General features: G+C 43.2%; 1 protein-coding gene across 3 annotated transcripts in view; it reads left to right on the forward strand.

The window, feature by feature from the left end:
• The first annotated feature begins 3,992 nt into the window (after positions 1-3,992).
• zmiz1a (zinc finger, MIZ-type containing 1a) overlaps positions 3,993-21,821 on the forward strand; it is a 96,657-nt gene continuing 78,828 nt past the window's right edge. For all 3 annotated transcript variants that reach the window (XM_063874973.1, XM_063874979.1, XM_063874976.1), the window contains exon 1: positions 3,993-4,201. The gene's annotated coding sequence lies outside the window, so the exon portion shown is untranslated. The remainder of the gene's footprint in view (positions 4,202-21,821) is intronic.

Raw genomic sequence — 21,821 nt, forward strand, 5'->3', positions numbered from 1 at the left:
TTGCTCCCCACAGCCAGTCGGGCCAGTCAGCATGGGGCCCCGGCTGTCTGCCTTATCTGCCACTGCTCAGTCGACATACCCTGTGAGGAAACGGAAGAGAAATGGAGAGAGAATGATCGAGAGAGGGAGAGAAACAGGGAGAGAGAGAAAGCATTTATAAAAGGCTGTCCAAGCTTCCAGAAGCCAGCAGTCGTATCATCTGTTTTCTGTCCCTCTCCCCCTCTCTCAGCTCCTCGTTCTTCTCCCAGCCAGAGACAATCAATGGTGTACTCAACCAGACTCCTCTTGTCTTGTTTTAAAATAATGCTCTTCTGCCTTTTCTCTGCAGGAGATGATCCATTTACTGCCCAGCATCTTCTCTGCCTGTCTTGAATATTAACCCTTGTTTCCTCTCCTCTTCCTTCAGTTACTTGGTCATCCAGAAGTATAAAGTATTTCCAACATTGGTCCAACCCGCATTAAACCATTTGTAACTGTTTAGTGATGATGTTTGCATACTCGGTTGTTTCCATCAACTAAAACTTAGTGCGGGAGTGATTTGTTGATTGTAGATTATGAAACAAGTCAAGGAAGAGATTGTTTATGTAATTATTTTCATTTAAAGTAAAGTAAATATTCCCCAAAAAAAGCTGAGGTTTGGTGGTGTTTGTACCTGTTTTCTGACATTTCATTTATGAAACTAAACTAAACTCAAAAATAAATCAATAAATAATTGATAAAAGACTCTCGGTGCAGGGGATAGATTGTATACAAAAATGTGGACTTGATTTAACAGTGCAATCAATAGTCTTGTGGCAGAAATAGCAGTTGATTTAGTGAAAGAGGGTTGGTAATATTACAATTTGTAAATAATTACCATTTAGCAATAATGTGGTTACCATAGTAATTCTATTGCAACCTTTTAATAGGCTAGACTAACACTGCTTGACCTTTGTAAAAACCTGGTCTGGAGCAGTATCACTGACAGGGTCTGCAAACCCATTTACGCCAACAGGAAACATTGTTTTTCTCTTGGTCACTCAGTCAGTCGCTCAGTCACTCTGTACTGAAGAAGGGACGTGTTTATTAGTATATCAGTGTAGTGTTTCCAGCAGCAGGAGCCTCATGGCGGCGACAGCAGGGTGGCACTGTAAACAACCACCTCACCTCTGTGTGAACGGGAGAGCTGATGTCAGCACGACTGAAAGTCTCCCTCCATCATGTAGCTACATGAGGCCCCAGCAGCATCCATCACTCCCCCTGCCACCAGCAGAAAGCCTACAGCAATGTGCTCGAGAGAAATGTACATCATTTCATGTTTCAATGGCAAGTCTGGCCTTGATCGTCACTAATGTTCTAAGGTCCAAACTGTTTATCACATGTTGATTTAATATGCTCAAACACAATGCAATATGTATTAATCTTGTCGGAGCGTGCCTCATTCAAAGTTCTCTTTGTTCTCCTTTGATGCATTCATTCAGACCTTTGAAATAATGCTTGTATGAAATTATACACAGAGCTAAGTCAAGCTGAAGTCACCCCACCTTTAATCCATCCATCTTGTTGGCAGCCATCTGGCCACATTATTTTTGAGAGGCTGAGGAGCACGCCTTGTTACAAAAAGCGACGACTTCTGACAACGAACCACTCTTTGAACTGGAGAGTGACCCGACCGGCTGCGGACGCCCTGACACCCATAACAGGCTGTGTCACCTTAGGTTGGTATTAAACAAAAACTTGATGGATGATCCAGAACACATGAGATTATGAAACGACTGAAACCTAAAGGGCAGTAGGCAACAATAGATCTGTCAGGAGTTGATCCCCAGCTCCAGGGGAACAGTAACACAGAAACATACTTGACTCCTATAAAACCGAAGTTAGGCTCAAATTGTCTGACAACAAGAAACCCTGAGGATTTAAGGAAACACCCTGAGTATGAGATGTGTCTTTTATGAATCGCAGTGTGAACATCAACATGGCAGATCGATACACATCAATATCAGAAGAAGCACCGCAACAAAGACAGGGTCATCTTGACAAGCCATTTCTAGAGAAAAAAAAAAATCTCATTACGAGTTCCCAGTTCCTGCATTGTGACTTTGCGCGCTCACCTAATATCCATCTGATAAATAGCGACCCCCCACAAGAAATAAAAATGAGTGACTACCGGAGTGGGTGATGTCACTGTCCGCATTTGTCCCCCATCAGTGCGGATAGCTGCTTTCACCAGGGTGCTGGGGCGTCCTTGAGACACTTTGATAGAGACATCAACCCCCCCCCACCCCCACACACACACACACACAACCCCACCCCACTGCTGATACCCTGCTCAGGCCCTCACTGCATCAGTCTCAGGAGCCATGCAGGCAGGAAGTTAAAAAGGATGGCAGCCCCTTCCTTCCCCTCTTGCGGAGAAGAGCCTGGGCCATGGGAGCTGCTGACAGGAATTTGACCCCAGGACTGATGACATTATGTGAAGGGAAATCATGAATTACCTCTCAGCAAAACCTAATCTTGTCACCTTTCCTTGATGATCTAAATTGATCAGGCACAGGAAATAAGCACACACAGAGGCCTACTTTAGTTGTGCTTTTGTTTGTATGAGGGTTTATTTGCAGTAAGTGATATGCCACCCCATTGTTTTTTGTTTTATTCTACCATAAAACAAATAAAATATAAACACACTCTGGAGAAATCCTGTGTGCAGGCACAGCATGAGTAGTGAGTGATTCTATCTGATGCACTGCAAGCTGAGCGGCCCTCCCTCTGGGCAGTTCAGCCTTGCCTGACTAGGAAGAGAGGGAAGAGCTTGTGTGCTGGCGTGCGTGTGTGTGCTGTTTGCGTGCGTGTGTGTGCGTGTCGGGAGGGGAGACATTGTTCCTTGACGTCACCGCTCAGCCCAGCCTGCCGCTGCTCTCAAACACGTCTTTGTTATTCTTCCACCGGAGACCGGCCATCCGCAAAACACGGAGCCCCGCCTGCAGACCTGCTGGAGTGGCGCGCAGGTTGCAGAGGGTTACACTCGTGTGGAAAGGTGTTAGTGAAATAACAATCAAGTCAGGGCAAAAAGGAACAGTTTAAAAGGTTAATATAAATTGATCTTGCGAGCAAAACTCCTATTGTTATTGATTGTATGTACTGCTGCTTTAATAATAATAATACTAGCAATACCACCCTCATAACTATTTACAAATCGTATTATTAGTTTGTAGTTTGTTTATTAACTATATATTATTGTTTAGAGCTCAGTTTAATTGATTAGTTGATTGAAGGAAAAATAAACCTGCAACAACTTTGATAATACATAAATCCTTCAAATATTTCTTCAAACTAAAATAAAAACTGTATGATTTTAGTCTATAAACTTGAATATACTTTGGTTTTTAAAACATTTTAATAACATACAAAAGTTGGCATTATTTCACCAATACCATAATACAAATATTAATTTCTATTATTATAATACTATTATTTATTATTATAATAATACTATTATTATTTATAATAATAATCATATTATTATTATTAATAATAATACGATTATTATTATTTATTAACACTTATTTTAACACTTGTAATATGGATATTATTTAGCATGTTGTTAATATGATATAGCTGTTGATGTAGCCAATATAATTGTTATTAATTATGTAATTAATAGGATATTGTCGTTAATTCATATTTTTGTTATCATTACGCTCTTGTCTACTATGTATATTCCGGACATATTTTAACTCAAATGTTTATTGAATATTGTTTCAAACTAATAATAGAAACAAACAAACAAACAAACAAATAAACTACTGTGAAATTAACTAAGAGGCGCTGCTTTGACGACACAGTGTGTTGAACAGGGCTGTATGCTACAGAAGCAGACAATAGCCGGAGCTGTGTGCTGCGGTCCGCTCCAGTGTGAAACGTGCTGTTAGCAGTCCATTAGCTTGTACTTACACCTTTACACTTGGTGTCCTTCCGCGGGAATCTAGGTCGCATTTTCTTACCGACCGCGGAGCACGGCTCTCTGTGGTAACTGAATAGCCAGTGTAATCTGACACTTCAACTTGCCGTGCTCTACGGTAGTTGATTCAGTCAGTCACTCACACCGTCTCCGGGGCTCTCATGTCGTCTTTGTGAAGTGGAGAGGGCGAGAGAGAGGAGCACCGTAAACACGAGGTTTGGAGAAACATTAGGGGATTTGCAACTGAGGTCCGAGCTGAAAGTAAGTTTCGCGCCTGGTTATTTTCTATTGCAAAGCGAGGTTTGAATGTGTGTGTGGGTTGCTCAAGATGGGGTTTGCCTCCCGCTGGACAGATACTACCTGCTAACAATAGGGTGACCTCCTAGAAACCTTTAACAGCCGCTGATGAACTCTTGTCAAAGGGGTCAGATTCTGGTTGCGGAGCGTGGTTTACGCGGCGGAATATCCAGGCTTGTGTGTGCTGGGTATTGCACGTTTCTGCCTGGTGTAGACGAGTTGCGCTGGAGCGAAACAGCCAGTGGGTCCGCAGGATTATTGCATGATAGGTGCATGCATTTTGTTAAGACATTAGACAGTAATGTGATTGTGATTGCAGGTCTTTATGTGGCTCTGTGGGTGAATGTCTTGTCTCGCTGGATCAGCTGATGGCTGCGTTGATGCTAAACTGAGACTACATGTCACTTAGCTAACAGTCAGTAGTGCGACTGGGCTTGTTGACTCCCTAAAAGGCTATTATAGGCTACCTGTTGTAATGCAATTAGCGGACATTTCCATACGTTTGTTATGTTGTTATGTTATATTTAGCAACACCATGTAAAGCAACATTTGCCACCTTGACCTGCACTGATAGCACTGATTTGATCCTTTCAGGGTCCATTCAAAGATCAGTGGCGCCCAATGTGAGCTCAATGGGACCCCCAGGGGGCCTAAATGGGACCCAAATTTACGTCCACAATGAATCTAATGCATTGGGAATATTGCTATTAGCCAAGGAAACCTATTACCTATTACCTCTACTGCACACCTCCCCTCCATGCTTCAGTACAAATTAGTCTACACACACACATGGTTCCCCTGACATGCAACTATCTGAATCCCTGACAGGGAACAGCAGTACCACATTTTTCAGCCCTTCAACAGGGGGAGTGTGGATGAGCTGCTTGACTCAGCACAGCCCTCAGCCTTAACTTTGGCGGACCCTCCCCGTAAAAATTCCTCCCATCTGGATGTGAGGCCAGCCAGGGCAGAGCGCAGCAGAAAGGGGGCTCCCGACGGGAGGAGGTGGAGAAGGAGGAGGAGGAGACTGCCCCTCTTTCATTACCCTGCCACAGGACAGCTAAACTTTTGGAGGGGGAGAAAAAGGAGCCTCTATCCTTGTTAGTAAGGTGCTGAAGTTAAAGGGAGCGTGATAAGCAGCAAATCAGCGATCCTTTGTTGTTGTTAAACACTTGTGGAGTTTTGCAATATCTATTTCCAACCCTATCTTACTGACTGTGCTACTATCCTGTTATCATTATGCAGGTGAGATAACAAGCAGAGATACTGTCACCACCCGCAGTAAATCTGTTTAATGCCGCAGAAATCTGTTTCCTTAGAAATCTGACACAGTTTCAACTGAAAATGAATTATTATAGGTTTAACACCGGGTGTTTTTATTGCACAAGTCTTGCATTGGATTGCAGGTGTTCACATTATTGTGTCCTCTTCTGGTTTAAGAAAGTGTGTAAACAGATCTTTGGATGGGTGAACCCTCCAGTGTCTCCCTCTTTGGTAATTTAAATTGGTGATGTAATGAAATTGTTAAAGCAGCAACACTTGTCAGCGGCACCACACTAATTAGTGCTGTTCAGTTTTAGTTTAAAAAAAATATATTCCTCTGACAAACCAAAGCAGGGTTAAGTCATATCAGCAAAGCAGGAAAAAGGAGGCACACTCGTTCACAGTGGTTTACCTGATAAATTGTGAAAGAAAGAGGGCAAGGAATTAAAGCCATCTGCAACTGTTTGAAACTTGGAAGTGTGTGTGTGTGTGTGTGTGTGTGTGTGTGTGTGTGTGTGTGTGTGTGTGTGTGTGTGTGTTTGAGAGAGTTTTCTTTCCTTCTGTTGTCCCTCCTGGGGCCTCTCTGCAACCAGCTAGCCAGTCAGGCTGTGAGACAAGACAGAAGAGTGTCTGATTCACTAAACAGGCTAAAGGCTCCAGTAGACTCACTTTCAAATCAAATTTAGGCTCTTTAAGAAAGTGCTGGCCTGGGATGCAAAAGCAAGTATGCTCACTGAGAATGGATCTTCTGGCCCGCTACAGCATAATGTGTGGGAGATGATGCCAGAAATCAGTTGGGGAAATAGCGACAATCATAATCAGACACAAGAAGACAACACACGCACAAGATGTATATTTATATGCAACAGTATGCTTGTTCCCTAAACCAAACAAGGCGACAGAATGGAGAGGTTACTCTCAGTAATAGCCCATATGGTTGTAAAATATGAGATATTTGTATTAGTGAATACAAAAAATACAATGATTATTTTGAATAAATCAAGATACAACAAGTTATATCACAACTTCAACTATCAGGTTCGAACACATGCAACTTTTCTCCAAACTTAAGGTTGTTTTTCTTCAAATGTCTTGCAGTAGTGAGTGTACACACTCCCTATCTTTGCTCTTGCATACTAAAACTGCTTAGAAGTGTCTACAGGAAAAACAACCAATTACTCGTGTCTGAGTAATTAGCTTTTGTTACTCAGCAATTTACCAAGTTGCACCGTCTTTGCTGCTATTTACTGTGTGTCGGCACAGCTGCCGCCTGCTAAGTGCTTAAAACCTGGCGAACGCTAATCAATGTTTTGACAGCCTGACATTTCATCTAAATGTTCATGTTGGTTCGAGGAACGCTGTGAAATACTTGCAGCCTGTTCACTTGACACAGATTCTTAGTAGACTGATGTCTCGCCATAAGCCCGAACCCACCCACTTGTGTCCCGAGCAGAAGTCAGCCTTTGTTCCTGTCTCCTTCTCTCTCTCTTTCTGTCTTTCTGTCTCAATTGTGGTACGACTTGGCAGTACTTTTCATCTAGACTGAGCCTTTGTTTTCAATGTGTGCCTATTTTGGTCTTTTAATAAGGAAAAACTAGTGTTGCCTCAGAGCAATTTAAAGACTAATTTTCAGAAAAAGGGCTTAGAGGGAGTTTGAACCTGAAACAGTCAGTTTGCGCTGAGGTTTTGCCCTTGTGTCAGACACTTAACTACTTCCTAAACCTTGTTGTAATTCTACCCAAAAGTCTGCAGTTAAGCTCTCTTCAATCTGGTAATTGCAGTGGAACTAATAAAGAGAAAATGAAGCACCCAGCAGATGTAACTCATACAACCGACTGACTGTGATGACATCAGTTTGGTATAGAGAGCCAAAGTGGGCCAACGTGAGGCGCAGGGATAAAAAACCTCAATGCCACATGCTTGTCACCACTGTCCTTCATGCTGCAAACCTTGCACTGTGGTTTGGCTTGTGGCTGGTTGGTTCAAACTCCCGAGGCGGCTGAGAAAGTCAGGAGATGCAATGTAAATAATGCGCAGACCTTGAGCAAGGCGTATAACCTCAAAGGAAGCAGCAAACAGTATTGTTTGGTCACCAACTGTAGAAAACTATACAGTAGCTGAGCTGAGCTACTTTCAGGTCGGTGAAACAGTGACGATCCCAGAAACACACAACCCACATCAAGAACCAGCAGCAAGCTGACTGTTGCATCACCTCACATCACCTGCGTCTTGTAAAAAAAACGAATGCTTGAACACAACGCAAAGACTTCAGCAATCAGCCAAATAGTCAATAAAAAGGGAAAGCAGAGATATAGGACTGGGGTTATACAGTTCTGTTTTAATACGTAGTGCCTACATTAAATCAAAGCTGCGTTTGCCGACACTTTTAACACCACACTTGCTCACCGTTAGCTTTTGACCAGATGGCCATGCCGTTATGGAAATATTTGTGTATTGAAATGATCAGATGAGATGAGGACGAAAATAAGTAGACCCTTCTGTGTGTGCCATCTTGACTTTAGCCGTCTGAGTAATTTTTTAAAGATTTAAAAAAGAAAAAAAGAAGCCGTACAGCCAATCAGAGTGGGGCTGCCAAACCGGAAGCCCAACATTGGCTGATTTGGTGTGTAAGGGCCTTGAAGCAAAACCCTTCCTTGAAGAAATATTGATTGGTAGGAAAGTTATTTTCCACTTTTTAATAGATTTCTTTGCATTAAATTGTGCAAAAATCGTTATTTCACATTGTTATGATTATGTGTTGAGATATGGTGGCGTAACTTAAGCAAAACTCCTGTTTCTGAAGAGCCGTCACTTCAACCTTGAGCTCTCCCAACATCAGGGAGACGCAGTCCTCTAAGTGCTTTTTTTCCTCCAAGACATGAGAGTGAAACGGCGTGAAGAGAGGGAGAAAGTGAAGAGAGAAGTTTGCTGGCCCACCCCTGTCACCGCCTCATGCATGTTTGATTTGATGTTCTTTGAGAAACGACTGCATGGAACGTCACAATGTCCATGTCTCGTTCCCATCCATCGCGAGGGCTGGGGCCTTTGAATCATAAATGACACCCGGCCTCACCAGGAACAATATGAGAGTCGTAGCCCGCACAGGAGGAACAAAATGTTCCCTCCATCCATCAATCCATTCGGCCACCGCTGCTGCCTGTACTCAAGACTTCTCACTATCGCAAGCAATTACCTTCACTTTTTTTTATTTTTTTTACTGCTGATGAAATCCTCACAGAGTCTGTCTCAGCTCTGTGTTGTTTAGGCGCCTCTGAGAGAAAAGGGTAGCGATGGAGAAGAGAAGAGATAGTATGTGTCTGAGTGAGTGGCGTTGGCGTGTGTCTGTTTGGCTTGTAAATCCTGTTTAAGCTAAACAAACTCATTGTCCTCATCCTCCAACTGCGCCCTCTGTGTGTGCTCCCCCCCCCCCACCCCCTTTCTCCTCTTCTCTGCTTCTCCTTTTGAGTTGTAAGTACAGTCCCTAATTAGTCCCCTCTCCCTCCTCATGCTGGGTCAGTAGGTTTACGGTTTCAGCGCTGATCTGCTGTGTTTGCCTTGTCTCTCCTGATACTGGAGCATGCCTGCAAGCCAGCAGCCTCCTCCAAGAGGTCTTCACACCTTACACAGCGTCCCACATGGGTTCACATGCCAGACAGCCACTCAGGACTGTACTCGTGCTCACTCTCATGCAGCTTGTCCAGTGCTTGAACTCATGTCAGTTATTAGTCAAACCAGCCCAGCAAATAGCCGTACCTGCTGGGTTGAGTCAATAAGTTAAAACCTGTTATGTTTCCAAACAACTGCAATGCATTTTGAAGAGGTTTTCCAGATACTAGTATAATTACCTACCCTCTACACAGCATGCTTTCGAATCCTCCTTGCTCATAGCCTACCATGAATCTTTTTGTAAAGATAAGATACCACATGCTATGATTATAATATAATTTGTGCTATAAACAGTCTCTTGTCTAGTAGGCAGTATCTCAGTGTGCGTGGAGATTTTCTGGTAGAGGTTGCGTGGGAGATGGAGAGAGTGATGGCAGAGATTCTCTGAAGGCGGTCGAATTGTCTCCAACATGGCCTCCAGGGATACATACTTCCTTGTTTTCTGACAAAGTAAATTAACCAGGATTTGCTAATGCAAAGGGACAGCATTTATTCTTTGCCTGCGATGTCAGTTATGATGCAGAGAGAGTCGTGCAGTGTCTGCTCTCACACAACACTAATTCCTCCACATGAATGCAGTGCAATGGGTAAAATGTGGTGGATACTGATGAGTAGTAGATTTCAGTTGACTTTAAAAAGGTTAATAAAAATGTGTTTGGAAGTTTGAAAGGCAGGGGGAAGGCTGTACCCTGGATGTTGATTTTTCAGACATGTCCGTCAATGAAACCAGCTATGGTTGTTATGGAGAGCCCCTCAAATCATATTGGCATATCATCTTGAGCTCCACTGCCCCTGCTAAGAGTGTTTTCTTACTGCCTTTCAACATTGCTCAGTGACAGAAAAAGTCTATTACTTTGTGCAGTGTGTTTGCCCGCCTGGTGCCCTCCCCTCGGTTTTGACACTGGCGGTTGAGCCAGGCGCTTTCCCAGGGTTCTGAGGACTGACATCCCTTTCATTTTCCCGCCTGGGCGGCCCAGATAAAGCGGCATATTTTAAAACTCTGTGTGGATACACCGACTGAAAAGAGAGACGGGCTGGTGTGCTGGGGCTGAGCTACAGCATTAACTTCACAGCGTTAACAGGGATTGGGAAGGTAGAGCTTTCATTAGGGGTGTAACAAAATAAAGAAGTCTACTTTATCAAACAGTGATCTCATTGATAAGGAATTTTTGAAAGTACTATAACTGGCTGCAGACCTGACTTCGCAAATATCACAAGCATTATTTACAATCTCACTGCAGATAACCCATCTCCCTCGTTTATCCGTGGTCTATTACAGGGGCAATGTGTTTCAGCACTTTTTTCTCATCTCCTTCTGTTACAAGTACGTCCTCCCAGCAAACCAAAGCCAGGGTGGAAGCCGTCGTTTATCATATCAGTAATGAGACCAGGCTAATCGTGTGTATTCCGGAGACAGCAATGATACACTGCTTGGAGCTTGCCAGGGATCAGCCTCTAAACAATGTTTATCATTGTCTCCCAGGGCTCTTTAATTATCTGGCAAACCTTATTGACAAAACAGCAAGGGTCCTTATGTTTTATGATTGCTAAAGGGTACTGGGTTGCAGTCACACAATGCTCACTTGGTGTTGTGTTTTTAAGAACGTGTTTGACCAAGGAACAGTGATGATCACATGCTTTATTTTATTATTTTGATGAAAAACAAAGAACTTGGAGGTTTTTGTTATCCAGCATTCTTCAGATTTTGTTTTTTTTGGAAAGAGCAGGAGCAGTTCCAAAACACAGTTTTATTGTTGAGTGATAAGAAGAGAACAGAGATGATCTGTACTGAAAACATTTCTTAACTTCTGAACTGCTGAACTCGGTGCCGCTAGCATGGCTGAGGACTTTTAGCCCTGTTTTAATTCTAAGTACACTCCTTGGGAACGTTTATTTTGAAGAAAAATTTGGAAAATTAGTCAATTTCCAAGTAAAACAGCCAGTAGAAAGAGGTTGTGTTAATAGCTCCTCTGTCTGCTCCTATGCCAACAACCACCCATTACTTCAGATTACAAACATTAGCAGAATCTAATACACCTATTACACATCTCAGCTGCCATATTGCTTTCACTGCCATCCTGTAACCTTTACTTGAGTCCCCGGTTGGAGATGATTGGACGCTAAATGGTATGTGTTTATGTTTTTAAAGATACACGTGAGGACATCACTGGTTTCATGTGTGACTCATATATTTGGATGAGGAGGGTGGTGGGGGGGGGGGGCTGTTGCTCAATATGTGTGGTTACAGTCTGAAAGGAGAAATATCTGAATGGATAATCGCTGGTCAACAACAACAGCAGCAGCAGACAGACTGCATGTACCTCCCCCTACACCATTACACACATCACACACCCATCCTCTTCTCCTTGTCAGGTCTCTGTAGCCATGTCACCCCAGATATCAAATCAACATGATTGTTTAACAAGAGAGGAGGAGTGTCTTATTGATGGCTGTGTGAAATCACCTTTGGTGTTCTGTGTGTGTGTGTGTGTGTGTGTGTGTGTGTGAGTGAGAGCAGGAGAGGGAGGGTGGGGGTGGGAACAGCAGCGGTGGCTTGGGGTGAGGTCCTGCCCTGATTTTCTCTGGAATTCCTTTGTTTTTGGAAGCCAGAAAGGGGGAAACTGAACCTGCGTAGCCCGAGGGTCTCTGCTCCTTCAGAATTCTCAGCACACATCCCTCTGCCTCCAGCCCTGATGGTTTTTGGGGTGGCTCTGTTTTCAAAGCTCGGAACATCGAAGGTGTTTTTCACCTCCCAAAAAAAGAAGAGGACGGAAAAAAAATGATGACTACACCAGGCAAAGCGTCTCTGGCCTGGAGGGACTGAAACATTTGCTCCATATTTTAAGGCTACGAAAATGAAAGTCAATTGTAGATTCTGTCACTCAGTGCACAAAAGATACCTTCCTGTGAATATGGATAGGAAAGACGAGCAGAAAGAGCACTCTCTCTATTTGAAAAGTAATAATAAAGAAAAGTGTGGCGCAGCGATTTCCTGATGTTTTCCATTTTTAATGATCCTCCTCTGCAGATTAATAAGTGTTTTAATTGTGTTTCATGGCCACTGGAAGGGCCAAGGCTGCTGTAGAAATGTTGTCAGCAACTCCTACAAGCTGAACATTTCACTTTACATTCATGGCTCATTAAGTGTGATAAACCCAGGGTAATGGCGTTCAAATTGTACAAAGGTATCTCCGTTTACTCCGTGCCACAAGTTTTCCGTGGCCAGATCCTTATCTGGGGGGCTGTCGCTTTAAGTAACTAACTTCCACAAAGCAAAGCTTTACCCTCTCGTTTGAAGGGGGCTCGTGTTTAGCGAGGGGGGGAATTGAATAGGCTTGGTGCCCACCTCCTTTGAGCCAGCTTCATTCTTGGCTGTCCCCTGAAACAGGCGGGAGTGGGGGCTTGAGAGAGGGGAGGTGGCAGGGGAAAGGGGAAAAGGAGAAGGGCTAGGAGGTCTGGTCACGTGAGCAATGATAGTGTTCGTGCTGGTCCCTTTCAGGCTGTCACAGTAAATCTGTTTGACTTGTCACTTTGTAAATCATTACGAAGGCTAAAAGCCTCTCTATTGGATTGTGGTGGAAGGGGGGAGGCGGCAGGTTTCCTTTGTGCCTTCTTGACGATGATGATAATCAAGTTTGTTTCTGGCCATCCTGCTGTGAAGCTATAATTAGCTCCTTTCTTTTCTCCTCTCATCCTCTTTTTTGCATGTTGCTCCTCAAAGCAAAAGTAGAGTGCTAGAGTCATTGTGCGGAGGTCGTATGATGAGTTGTGTATAGAAGCATCAATAGCTTCTGAACACTTCTTTAGTTTGATCACTCTTTCTATTATAGATTCAGACGCAGGGTTCTTTGCTGTAGAAGTTTGTTATTGAGAGTGCGACATCCTCACTGCCTGTGCTGAACCTATTTTAAAAAATGGTGACAAAGTGCATGTGAGGTCTCCTGATCCTCCCTCAGTTCAGTCAGGGAGAGTGTCTAAGCTTGAGGTGTGTCTAAACTTATAGTGTCATACTCTGACCGAACTGGTTGCTGTCTGACAGAAACATGACAGAGTAGATCTCATCCGGCTGATGAAGTCTGCGCCGTGTGACGTCTGATTTCCGAGGGCAAACTCCCTTCCTCTCCTTGCGTTTGTCCTCTTCCTCTCTTGTCTCTTCTCCTTCCAGTCCTTTTTCACACCATGCTTCCTCTGTGCCCACCCTGTTCTCTCCTTTTGCCGTCCTCCCTTTTCTTTGGTGTGTGTGCCAGCAGCACTCATGCCTGGAACAGAGCACAAGGGCAGACATCTGTCGCACTGTGTCCCTGATCTGATCTGCGGCTCGAAGCATCGGGGTCATGAAGAGTAGCAGATATCACGGGAGACAATCTGAGAGCTCTATCTCAGTGTTTTGGTCTCTCTATGTTTCTCCATCTCTCTCATAGAAATTCACACACCAGGGTATTAAGCTGTTGTCTCTATGCGTAGACGTCTGTCACTTGGACTGAATAAGTCAAACAGGGCTGGCAGTGTCCCACGTCTTCGTGACAAAGCTCTTTCTTAGACTCACAGGTTGCAGAGGGCAGAGCGAAACATCGTTTTTATCCGGCTGTTCATCAGCTGCAGTGATGTGCAGTGGATCTGAATGACGGATTTTGACAGTTAAACTGGATCTTTGTGCCTGGGGCAGCTCCATTAATGACAAACATAATGACAGAATGAATAAAAGGTTGTTAATTGCGGCGGCTCGGCTGTGTTAGTGAGAGTGTAAGTGTGGATTGACATACACAGCGGTTGCCAAGTTTGATATACCTTGTTGCGAGATTAATGGCTGTATATTGATCGCACTCACAGTTTTGACATTTATTGGTTTTGGAGTGGCAGCTTTTTCCTCAAAACAGGTGAGTTCATGCCAAGTGACAAGACTGGTAAATGCTTAGCTCAGATGTTCATGGGAAAAAACCTTTATGTATTCGATTAAATCCTGCACTATTTGATATACACGTTCTAACATTTTCAGATGGTTGGTCTACCTTCTAGTCTTCAAAGTGTTTCTATTCATTTCATCAATAATTTACTTTAACTTGCAGGGAATTGAAACTTAAATGGGATAGCAGATCCATCAAACTCCATTCAGTACAATGTTTCCCTTAAGTTATGTTATCTGAACGCAGTGATGCAGTTGACAGAAGAAGGTAAAAATCTCCTCCTGCTCGTCTGTTTGAAGTTGTTCCAAATTCTGAGATTTGAGAGCAACCTTTGTAAAGCAAGAAACAACTAAATTCACATGCTCCCTTTTCACTTCCATGTTTACTCACTTGCCATTCTGATATGATTTCCTGTCAACACAGCTTGTCATTGCAAAACTTGTCAGTGATCGACTGTCAGCTCTCAGATGTTGGAGAGTTTTGAAAAGTGCTCCTGGTTGCAACGAAGATACCAAACAATTGTAGAAAAAAAGCCTTAAAGGTTACAATGATATCTAAAATATGTTTTTACTGACTCCAAATTTGTTTTCAGGTTTATTTCATATGTACCAAAGGCTGTCTAAAAAGCAGGGAAAGGAATAAAAATAGGAATACAAAATTCTGATGTGCTGTTAAAAAAGATTGGTGATAAGTATGTGTTTTTTTCAGTGGCTATCAAACACCGTATCCAGTAAACAAGGCACAAAATACACTAATCCCCAAAATACTCCTGTTTTAAACGTCCTGAATCTCGCAAATCCATTGGTTTAGTCCTTTTAAGATGAAGCAGTTAGCCCAGTTGATTAACTCAAAGCCTCTGGAATACTTTACAAAGCCCATCCTGACTCAGTGAGTCTGAAGCTGCTTTGATTCAGCTCATCTCACGTGAGTCAGCAGAGTCCCAGAGTATAAGGGTAGCATGTGTGACGAGCAGATTAGTCCCCTTTATGACACACGTCCTCTGTCAAAAGGAATATCTTAACATCTTGTTTACTTCTAAGTCTCTGAGATGGAAATCGGGGCCCAGATTAGATAGATGGCAGAAACGGCTGTTATCTTTTAAAGGATAATTGACCTGTGACACTAAGTTGGCAGGAGCCCAAACCCATGATGGCTCCATGATGTGCATGTAAATGCTTTGTCAAGTGCAGAGATTTTTAAACAAGTTCATTACAAAAATGTTATACTAAGTAGGTTTCTATGTTTTATTTTACATCTGCAATGTATACAGCTATGGAAAAATTAAGAGACCACTCCAAATGTTTCTTTAATCTTTGCTCTACGCGTATGGCAGCCATTCCAGTCTCAGTTGAATTCCAACACAGAGAAAAATTGTCAGTAGTTCATAGAATACAATAAAAAATAAAACAAAATAATTTAACTCAAAGACATATCTATAAATAATAAAACAAGAGAAAATGATAATACTGAAGTGGTCTCTTCATTTTTTCCGCGGCTGTATGTGCAGCCCTTCAAAAGCACTGCTGCTCTAGTTTAATGTAATGTAAACTTTAAAGACATACAGTAAAACTGCACATTTCAGATAACGTTCACACAGCAAATATTAGCTGGCTCTGTGCATGAATTCTTTTCACTTACAGTACAAAGTCCAGGTCTCACAGTATGTTTACATTATGTAAGTCACTATTTTATTTTGCACTGTCATGATGAATCTCGTAGTGACTGCTCAGCATCAGCTTTTCCCACAAATAGCCAAGTTATATTTGATTAATTGATTAATCTTTTCATGAACAAATGTTTCATATATATCTTCAAGGTGCTTGTTTTTGTCTAGATTTTTCAATGATATAAAACAGAGAAAAGTTTGAACCAGCAAATGTTCTAACGACTGAATTCAGAGCCATTTTTTGCTGTCTGTTTTCTGTTGAAGATAACTTTTCTACTCTGGACTGCTGCTACAACATTTAGGAACCTTTTTATAAACATAACAAGCATTTTGAACATAATATCAAATATGATAACAATATCAAAGTGGATTATGTTCATTAAATCATGGTAGGCCTTGGCCATGGTAGGAAATTGTGATTGTGATTAATTCAGTAATAATTATGAAGCCCAATTCCCATTAGCCTCAGCTGTATTTTGTCTTAAGTACTAGTTCAAAAATGTTGTTTCGTATCATGCTAAAATGCTAAACATGGTAAACAATAACGTATACCTGTTAAATTGCAGCATGTTAGCGTTATTAAAGTGAGCAAGCCTTCTTTAGCATTCATCTCAAGGTAATGCTGCGCTCTACAGTGCTTTACAGCCTCACAGAGCTAATAACATTTAAGCTAATATACATTTTCCTGTCTGTCCATTATTCCATTAAGCAGGTCATAATTACACATCTCTTTCCTTGTTCAAACAAAAGCAGAGCCTGCACCAGAACACTTGAAAGTAGAATCCTCTTAGTATCCTCTCTGTGTGCGTGTTATGCAGCAGCAAGAAAAAGGTGTTTTATACTGATGACAGGCAAGGTCGGGCCAGTGAAACAGGACAGTGCGAGTTTGTTGGGTGGGGTGGCTGAAGGAGGAAGGGAGGGAGAGAAAGTGAAAGAGTGCCACTGCAGCTCTCCCGGTGTACCACCCGCTACTCGGATGCAGCTAAATATCAAACAGAACCAAGTTGCTGCTGGCACTGCGCCATGACACTGATCACTGGCTCATACAGCCCTATCAAAACCACCTTGATCGCTAATTAGGAATACTCTATCATATCTGCTATCACTTAGCTGCTGCGCTCATGAAGTCTAATGTGTGTGTGTAAGGTGTTTATGTGGCTGTGGGATTGTAAGAGGAGTTGCTGCAGTGACACAAGTACATTTTACATGTAACCCCAGCTGTTGGGGGGACGGGGGGACGGGGGGACTTTGAGATAGAAAGGCTGATCCCTTAAAGTCAGTCCAAAGCAGTAAACTCCCGCTGACTCCGATGTGTGTGTTTTTGCATCTTAGCGTGCACATGCAGCACTGTGTCCAACCTTGTGGTGGTTTTTAAAGGGTAACATCAGGCTCTTTGTGAGTGTCGCTGATGCACAACGCGTCATTCATGACTTTGACCGGGCAGGCCTTGCAGCTTTGCAGAGCATAGCGAGCCAGATAGATAGACTGAGCTTTAAACAACTCTGTGTATACGGGAACGAGAGAAAGAAAGTAAAGATGCCGCTTGGCAAGCTGTTTCCCCCCCTGTGCTTTAAACATTTAGAATTTTCCCATTAACCCTCATCACTCACAAGGAGACCTTATCTAAAATGCCTACTTTTACACTTGCGCTGTGAACAATTTAGCAATTTGTGCTGTTATTATCCTAATTTGCACATGCGGAAAATGAGAGAAATGGAGAGCACATTGTGTGCCCTCTGATTAAGTGGGATGTTTGAGTATGAGCCCTCCACCTTCAAGAGAGATTTGATACTTGAGGGGTTGAAGTGTTTTTGATGGAAACTCCATTAATGATTGATAACAGGAGGAGAGCGGTTAAAAATCTCCCTGCTCCAGCACCATCAATTATTAAAAGCTCTCTCCTTGCATTTGGTGGCACATAAAAATATCAGTCACCATCTTAGAATCTTGAGTTGATTATATCTGTCAAAGGAATTAGGGCTTCGTATTGGTTCCTTAAAATCTCTGCTCATACGAGGCTTGTTTGTTGTGCATTTTGAAGATGCTGCTTGCAACAGATTGCAACAATTAGCATCAGCTTGTTTGTTATCTGTTCTCATCAAAGGAAAGTGTTTCAAGACTTCTAAAATTCTCATTGAAATTATCCTGGGTTTATGTTTTATTAATCAAGTGAAAATATGTCTAGAATGGACATAGATATTAGATATTAGATATAGGTCAGACAGACACATCCAATTGATACATTAGTCCCAAATAAACTTAAACTACTCTTTGACAGTAAATCTTCCCAGCAGCCTCAGGTGCAGCTGGTTTCATGCTGCTCTTCTAGATACTTCTTGAGAAAGATTATGTGCCACCTGCCACAATATCTTGTTTAATTCTTGGAGTGATTCACCCCGTCTTTATGCTGAGAATCTGTCTCACACACACGGCACATGTCGAGTATGATGTTGAGGGACTGAGTGGATGTTTGAAGTGATGCTGGAGATTCGTGTCAGTGTATGAGTGCGTGTCAGTGCAGCAGTGGAAGTTCTCTGCAGCTGAGTGCTGATTTGAGCCGCAGCGAGACGAGCTGACAGGCCAGCAAGGCTTCTTCTCTGTGTCATCGCCAAGGTTCCCCTCAGCCCTTGTAGAGGGAATTCTCTCCTGGAGCCCTGCTGCACTTCCACACAGGAGACCTGATTAAGTCTTTATACTGCTAGTGGAGTCTGGCCTCTCTGCTCGAAGTGCTCCAAGGCTTCTTCAAGGCACGCAAGAGTAGATGTTTTCATGACGCTTCAATTGGTTGTGGAGCCTTTCTGAGGGTAATGATTATTGGCTCACATAAGCGCAGAAAATGCCTGGAAGCAATTCCATTTGACTATGCTGCTCTTTTTTTGTGTCATCTGAGTGACACCCTCATTTACTGATGTCAATATTCGAGTTATTCATTGACTACGAATTGAGTCCTGCAGCACTGGGTGTGCATTTACTCCCTTTCAGTAAAAACAACCTCAGTCTCTTAAGATGAGCGGGGGAAAATGCTTCTTATGATATGAACGTATATCAAGATCAAAGTAAGTAAAGATAGAGATGAACGCTGACAGCAAATGAAAAGAAACAACAATAAAATGATGGCTGTTTTTATCTATATGACCATCGATGCGTGGTGTCATAGAGAGGCAACAGCGTGCTGCCCAACTTGTGTCAACAGCCGTGTATTTACATAAGCTGTTCCCCATCGGCCACAGCTTCTGTCCTGAAAGCACCAGGAGCCGCGATGGTGAGGCGGTGTGATTAGATTTACAGATGGAGATTAATGCGAACAGAGGTAATAGCACAGAGGCATAAACCACAAAGCACCACGTTTGACCTTTCTGAATGGTGATAATGATGCTGGAGTCAGACCTGCTCACACTGGGGCTGCAGCTCCAGCAGGCCTGAGTTAAGACAACCGATCATAAATGCTAAATCTGTGTGTGTGGAAGGGGTTAATAGATGTGTCGGTCAACATTGGAGTGCTTTTTGATGAAAGTGACAGAGTGCATCAAGCTGTCAGAACATTACACGCTACAAAGTGAGTAAATGCACCTAGAGTATGTGCGTGCTCACACCAACGTAGCGACAGGCTTGATACCTGGTGCTCAGGCTCTTTCTTTAAGTGGGAAGTGAAACCTGTCTGTCTGTTTGTCCGTCTCCCTGTTTGTCCTTGCACCGCAGAGCATCAGCAGGGTTATTAGAGGAGGCCTATGGCTGCCGCTGATAAGGCCTGTATGGGTGCCGCCACTGACAGCGCTGCCTGCCTGCGCGGCAAACACAAGTGGCCTGGCTGGGGGATTACTGCCTGCTGCCATTTCTGCTGATGCCTTTCTTTATGTTATCCTCTCCAGTCAGATGTGCTGCATTTGAATAACTTGGCTGATGTTGTAGAAATGGAACTCCTCTAAATCTCCACCTGCATACAAATGATGGCGAATGGACGGAACGCTCTGATTCGCACATTTAGACCTTTTTCGGGTTTATAAGCCTTCCTGTATCCCTCTTTTCTTTCTTCCTGCTACTGGACACAACTGGTTATTAACATGCTCTGTCACTTACTGGGAGGAGTGATGCTGATGGGTAAGGAGGCTCACTAATCCACTCTGCTGCTGTCATTAGAGAGAAGCAAACAGACTATTACCACCTCCTCCTCCTCTTTCTGCTCATCATAAGCCTGCCTGACCCCCCCCCAACACACACACACACACACACACACACACACACACACACACACACACATACACACACACACACACACACACACACACACACACACACACACTTGCATGTGCACACACACACACACACACAGCTGTGATGGAGAGTGCCTCTTGTTTCTTTAGCGCTACTGAGTGGAGCCCTGCTTTGGTAATTGATCCTGTTTGGTACATGGGGAGGGGAGAGAGAGTGTGAGCGAGAGAGAGAGAGAGGGAGGCCCTAAGTGTTGTCAGTTTGCTGCATTCATTTTTCAACCGTGGCCATTGAGGCTGGAGGGACGGAGGAGGGGCCCACCGCAGAGCTCGCTCAGAGGAACCATGCTGTACCTAATGCTGCTTTGTCTGTTACACTTTCAGTCTAATGCTGCGTTTACACTGCTGCACGGTAACTTGCTGCCTCCAGTCGGTTCAATGATGGGAGAGGGGGCAAAGGGGAGGTAGTTTCAGCCATGGTATAAGGGTATAAAGCGTTTGCTGCCCACATGAACATGCACAGATTTCCCTTTGCAGCGGAGAGTTAACCGGGCTGAACTTAGGCCGTAACCGCCTGCCGTGGGCCAAGCTACTTTTGAAAATATTTGCCTTTTTTGGGAAAGCTCTTGCAGGTTGACTGTTGTTAGCAGCTTAAAATAAGTTCCTCTGTGAGACTCAATTATGATTCAACTGATCCGTCTACCCAGCCTCCTGCTGATGACATATTTGTTTTCCTCCATCCCTTCTTGCGCCACTTAAAAATAGCCTTCTGGTGGTTGTGTGACTTTTGCCTCTTTGTCTCGGTGTTGGTGCCTTCTCATGCTGTACAGTATGTGCAACTGATAATGGACAGACCTCACTTGGTTCTTTCTGATCCCAGCTCTGGGCACTGGTTGCTGACTCACTGATGATGTCTCCAAGCCAGAGGACTGAGCAGAAAACCAGCACAAAGACTTGTTTTGCATGCTATTTGCTGTGGCAGGCAGTGATTAAATAGTGTTCATATAACTTCTCTGTTCTTCACAGTCCTCCCCCATGTTATGTGTCGAAATAGTCCCATACTATAATTGGTACTCATACGTACTCATAATCCCGGTCACTGGAAGGAAAGTATACTGCTGATTTCTATGTCAGAGCCACGTTAGGGAACACTTCCATGAGTCACTAAGAGGCGCTCACAGCCACAGAGGACGTCACTGCTGACATTTGTTACAGATATGAGTCATAATTTCTTGCTGTTATTTAATATTTCCTAGGCAATTTGTTGTTGACACATTTCATTTAGCATCTCTAATGCTTGTTTTGTGCTGGGAGATGTAAAGTAGCTTCTCAGCAGCTCACAGCTCCTCACAGATGTCATGCAAAGAAGCTAAAAATGCTTTGTAATGATGCAGTATGTAAAGTGCATCACTGTGGGAGAGAACTGCCTGGAGGCTAAGCAGCAGTTAAGTTATGATCTCTGGAGTTATAGCACCCACAGTACAGGAAGCTCCTAAGTCCTAAATAGTCAGGACGGGTCACATGCAAAGGACAGATTTCCCCTCTGGGATTAATAAACTCCAAGTTATCTTTACTTGGTAAACACCACTCTGTCACATTTTCTCCAAAAGATTACGTTAGACAAAGACCACACTGATGTGATTTGACCAGCACATAAAAGCTTATATTTCAGATAGTTTGCTAAAAGTATATTATACAATCATACCTAAAGGCGTGCGCCAATGATTTGGTATTTGCCTGCAAGAGACACACATACCCAACATAAGGTAACATTTTAAGCTTTCAGAAAAGATCTGTTTTCTGTGGCAACCAAAAAGAACTTCTCTATTCTAATGACACCTGCTTTTAATTATTCTGTACCTAGGTCTAAACCAAAG

This window comes from Eleginops maclovinus, chromosome 22 (genome assembly GCF_036324505.1).
Source record: "Eleginops maclovinus isolate JMC-PN-2008 ecotype Puerto Natales chromosome 22, JC_Emac_rtc_rv5, whole genome shotgun sequence".
NCBI lineage: Eukaryota > Metazoa > Chordata > Actinopteri > Perciformes > Eleginopidae > Eleginops > Eleginops maclovinus.